The sequence below is a fragment of the Chrysochloris asiatica genome, unplaced genomic scaffold, assembly GCF_000296735.1.
Source record: "Chrysochloris asiatica unplaced genomic scaffold, ChrAsi1.0 scaffold00037, whole genome shotgun sequence".
Taxonomy (NCBI): Eukaryota; Metazoa; Chordata; class Mammalia; order Afrosoricida; family Chrysochloridae; genus Chrysochloris; species Chrysochloris asiatica.
Genome location: NW_006408555.1, coordinates 6,879,198 through 6,885,039, shown reverse-complemented (window position 1 = coordinate 6,885,039; position 5,842 = coordinate 6,879,198).

Sequence of the window (5,842 nt, the reverse complement as noted above, 5' to 3'; positions counted from 1 at the left end):
ATTGAGCTGTGGTCAGACATTCGAGAGGCACTCTAAACAGTTTGTCATAAACATAAAATTGGAGAATTATGATTCCCCGGGGAGGAAGATGAAAGCAGACCCTGGTAATGGAGTCTCAGGGGGAGCTTTGAACTGGGATTCAAAACTGGGCAAACACAAAGGAAGAGAGATCTTCTGAACTGGGTTAGGCCAGGGCTTTCTAGGGATATGTGATGGAAAGAAAGACACAATGCTCAGGTTTCTGTTCAGGGAAGGACTGTTGATCCCAGCTCCAGGGAATGCGCCGGGAGATGGCCTTGAGGTGCAGACCTCATCATGCAATGACTGACCAGGGGACAGAGTATGTAGTCACTGAGGAAATCCCTGGAACGTCCTAATCCCTGGAACCTGTAAATATGTTGCTTTATATGACAACCGGAACTATGGAGATGTGATTAAGGATTTTGGGATGGAAAGGTGATCCTGGATGGTCCAAAATAGCCCAAATTAATCACCAACTCAAACCTCAAACCCACAGCCATCTAGTTCATTCTGACTCATAGTGACGCTATGGACAGGGCAGAGCTGCCCAATAGAGTTACCAAGCCTGTAAATCTTTATGGAAACAAACTACCACCTTTTTCTTCCACTGAGCAGCTGACGTATATGAATTGCCAATCTTTCAGTTAGCAGCCACACACTTTAACCACTGATTTACCAGGGCTTCTCATGAAGTTAGTAGGAATGTTGTAAGAGGGAGGCAGAAGGAGATGAAATGATGGAAGCAGACATCCGAGAGATGTGAGGCCTCTAGAAAACGGACCAGGCAAGGGAAGAGATCCTCTCCCCCAGCATTCCCAAAGCACACAGCCTTTGACTTTAGCCCTCTAGGGTTCGTTTCAGACTTCCGGTGTTCAGAACTGTAAGATGATACATTGATGTTGTTTTCAGACACTAAATTACGGCCATTTGTTGCAGTGGTAATTGGAAACTAATATATTGTTATTAAGTCTCATAGAGTCTGTTCTAAGTCATAGCCATCCTATATAGGGTTTCCAAGGAGCCGGATGATAAGTTTGAACCACCGGCTCTGCAGTTCCAACTGACCTTGTGGTTGAGTGCTTATCCCACAGCGCCACACCAAGACTCTGGTCACACCACTGGAGTTACATTGCAGGTAACTATGAGCAAAACATGCCAGAAAACCAAAACGGATTGTTGGCTTTTCATCCATTCTCAGTTACCTGCGCTAATGGCCAAGACACCACTTCTGAAGTGTCTCCCTCACTCTCCAGACAGCAAGAACGACCTGGAGACAGATTGAGGAGGTCAAGTAGGGAGGTCAGCAAGGGCTGGAAGATCTTTTAAAGAAGCGTGAAGGCCTGAGAAGAGAACCAAGGAGGCTCAGAACAAGAATGTCCAATGAAGTTGCAGAGGACTCCAATTTGGACTTTATTCACAGTTTGCAAGTCCTTGGCGTGTAGCTGGCCACACAATTCCAACTAAATTAAACCCGACACAGTTCTCCTGGGCTGGGCCCGTGGGTGCTCAGCCCCAGCTGTCAGCCAGGCATAAATCACAGCAGGAAATGGATTGTAATGAAAATACTGACAGACCTTCCCAGTAACAGTGCTCGAGGGTCCCCCTTTAGTTGCATTCTGTATATTTTGCAATTACTGCCTGGAAAATGGGCTTTTCTCCATTCCCAAGAGGAGTGCTCAGGGTCTGTAGGAGGCAAAAGATGCCTTTATGCTTCTGGTCATGGGGAGCTTGGATCCAAGTGGGCCAGACCTGCCATGTACAACTGCAAAAGTTTTCTATTGCACAAAGCCTGGGATCAGCTACAGCTAATGACTAGCATCACTGCACCCAGGCCTGGGTGGTTCAGACAGGTCATCATTCCTACAATCTGCAGATGAGATGTCTATGTCCCAAGAAATGAATTTTATGCCACTTTCCCATAAAACAAAGGATAATTTCCCGGTAATACCTATTGTGGTGTCCGGGGCCAGGGCCATGGGTTAGCATTGACCTCCACTGGAGGCAGGGTAGAGGCAGAAAGAATGAGCCAGGTGTTGTTGGGAGACTCCTTAGGAAATTCTGGGCTGCTCTCTTTCTCAAATGTACCTCTGGTTTTCTTAAATATTCCCTCTCTGGAAGTATCTGAATCCATAACAGGAGCACTTCCTCTTGGCAGCAAGTGAAAGTGTAGATATGATGTACTGGGACTCGTTGAAGAGAGAACCCAGCTCAAGCTGAATCAAGTCATAAAGGAAATGGGTTAGGTGAATGAAAAGTCCAGTCATGGTTCAGGCATAGTTTGATCCAGGAGCTCACTTAACTGTCCTAGGCTGTCTTCTTTGCTCCCTTCATGCTAGTTCCATTCCCAGGCGAGTCCCCTCTCAGTGATGTTGTCCTGATGGACTGCTTGAGATGGCCTTTGACTTGACATCTGGGTCCCCATCATAAACCTTTCTTTATACCACCTCTCAGTTGTGGTGGTCACTTGCCAGGGTTATGGCCAACTAGATATAAGCTAAAACCTGCAGGGTAATGCTTTTCAGAAAGTTTTCGGTGGAACGGACCATTCATTAGCCTTTGCTTCTCTCCTTTCTTCCTGTGTCTTGTAGATATAATGCCTCAGGAGCTCAGCAGCCATTTGAAATATGAGGCAATGTTGTTCTGTTGTTAGGTGCCATCGAGTTGGTTCTAACGCATAGTGACCTTATGCACAATAGAATGAAACACTGCCAAGTTCTGTGCATTCCTTACAATTGTTGATGCACTTGAACCCATTGCTACTGCCATGGGGCCAATCCATTTCATTGGAGGGCTTCTTCTTTTTTGTTGACCCTCCACTTTACCCAGCAGATGTCCTTCTACAGGGGTTGGTCCCTCCTGATAATATGCCCAAAGTATGAGAGATGAAGTCTGGTCATACTGACTTCTAAGGAGCATTCTGGCTGCGCTTATTCCAGTACAGATTTGTTTGTTCTTCAGGCAGTCTGTGGTACTTCCAATATTCTTCTCCAACACCATAACTCAACTGCACCAAGTCTTCTCCAGTCTTCCATATTCATTGTCCAACTTCGCTTGCATATAAGGCAATGAACACAAGAAAAAACAGCAAGAGAATCTCTGACTTTGATAGTCAGGGCCTCATGAACTACACCTTCCTTTGGTGCCTCTTCAAGGATGACACCTGGAACTGGAGAAAAAGGTAGAAAATGTAAAGGTAGCCAACGGGGACTCACCAAAGATATCTACATTTCTCTTTGGATTCTAAAGGATTATAGAAATGAAGGGGGTAGGGGGCGGTGTAAAACAAAAGCAAATCTAAACCTGTCTGCCGCAGTGGACTGGTAGCAACTTGAAAGCAATAAACCAACTGGCCTGGTGCATGGTGTCCTTTGCACCTGGCTTAGTGCCTGGCATAGTAGGTGTTTGTTGAACAAACAAACGAATCTTTCTTTTCACCTCTTTTAACTTTGGCCAAGTCTTTCTGGCTCATCAGAGCAGTTGTGATGACAGTTGTTTGGTGGGCTTCCAAAGTCTGTAATATGTAAATACAGCACACAGTCTTACAGGGCCAGGCAGCCAATTGGACAGCTACTCCAGGCTGGCCAGACCTACTTCAGTGAAATTCACACATCTCAGTTGAATCTTCAACAGGAAAGCTTTGCCCTACATATGCTCCAAATTTAGGGTGGGTAGGAAAAGTATGTTCATTGAAGTCTTGACTTTTTGTCCCATATGATCCATTGTGAGACGTATGCATGTCAAAGGTTTTCAGAATCCTGCCTGACCTTCCACCCTGGAACCCGGAACAGCTGGCAGCAGCTCATGGAAACTACAGGGCCCCTCCCTACTGTGACCTCCTGAATCCTGCTGGCCTTGGAACAACTCCTGTCACAGCATTAAGCTCAATGCCTTGTTCCAAAGAGGGGGGCACAGCCTGTCTATTAGTGAGAAGGTTGACCCTTATCCATCGTCTTTTATGGGGGAAATCAAAAGCAAGAGAATATGTTCTTGAGTAATAGATTCTGTTCCCTGGCATTGATGAAAGAGATAAAAATAAAACAGTGTTTCTACTCAACTCATTTGAAGGACAAGCCAAAATCACACTATTAAAAATTAACATCTAAAACAGATTGTACATTACTAGGGATGAGTTCAGATCAAGTAGAATAATTGGCCAAATGAGTCTACAGAATGTTGGCTATGATGAATTCACTCCCATTTCCAGTGGATCAGTAATAAGACAGATTGTCTTTATTCCAACCCAAGAATGTTTGAAGGAACAGCCCATCACATCTTAGCTAAGTTGAAGGAAGATACATGGTTGAGGTCAAAACTGTGGGGGCTTTCTGGAACATAAAATTCATCATTAAATGGAATCTTGGCCATTGAATGGTATTGTTGTTATTGTTAAGTGCCGTTAAGTTGGTTCCAACTCATAGCAACCCTGTTTAGGGTTTCTGAGGAGCAGCTGGTGAGCTTGAACTGTTGACCTTGCTGTTCAAACTGACTTTGTAGTCCAGTGCATTAACCCACAACGCCACCCCAAGACTCCCCAAATAAAAATAAATGGGCTGCTGTTGAATCCAATTCAAATCATAGTACCCCACTACGACAGAGTACAACTGCTCCATAGACTTCTGAGACTGTAAATCATTAGAGGAGCGGGGAGCGCCATCTTTCTTCCATGAAGTGACTGGTGGGTTTGAACCACCAACCTATGCTTAGCAATCCAGCACTTAACCCACTGTGCCACCACGACCCACTGGATGGTCTACATGTCCTGGGAAATTCACCTTTCACAGTGTTTTTCTTCTTTGAGTCACCTAAACTTTGATTTCTCAATGGAGAAAGGATTGAAGTTGTCAAGGACTTCATTCTTCTTGGATCAACTATCAACACTCGCGGAAGTAGCAGTCAAGAGATCAGACGACGTATTGCACTGGGCAAATCTGCTGCACAGGAACTTTTTAAAGTATTGAAGAGCAGAGATGTCAGCTTGAGGACTAGGGTGCGCCTGACCCAGGCCATTGTGTTTTCAATAGCCTCATATGGATGCGAAGGCTGGACAGTGAATAAAGAGGATCGTAGAAGAATTGATGCCTTTGAGTTGTGGTGTTGGAGGAGAATACTGAGGGTGCCATGGACTGCCAAAAGAACCAATAGATCTGTTTTGGAAGAAGTGCAGCCAGAGTGCTCCTTGGAGGCCAGGATGGCTAAGCTTCGTCTCTCCTACTTTGGACATGTAGTCCGGAGGAAACAATCGTTGGAGAAGGATGTCATGCTGGGTAGGGTGGAGGGTCAGAGAAAAAGAGGAAGACCTCCAACGAGATGGATCGGCCAGGTGGCATCATTGATGGACTCGGGGGTGGCAGCGGTGGTGAGGTTGGCCCAGGATCGAACATTGTTTCGTTCTGCTGTGCATGGAGTCGCTATGAGTCGGTTCCGACTCGATGGCACCTGACAACAACAACAACAACAAACTTTGATTAGATAATTAAATAATCTGTTTAATTTTGAATGGCCTAAAAAAAAAACAGAATCAATGCCTATTGGGTAGATTTATTGATGGCATCTATATGTGTGAGATCCATCCTACCATCCATCCACCCACCCATCCATCTATCCACCCACCCACCCATCCACTCCCCCTTACCCCCCCATCCATTCATCCATCCAGCCCCCCACCCATCCACCCCCTGCCCCCCATCCATCCATCCATCCACCCACTTACCCACCCATCCATCCACCCAGCTACCCATCCATCCATCCATCCAGCCATCCATCCATCCATCCATCCATCCAGCCAGCCAGCCATCCAGCCAGCCAGCCACTCACCCACCTT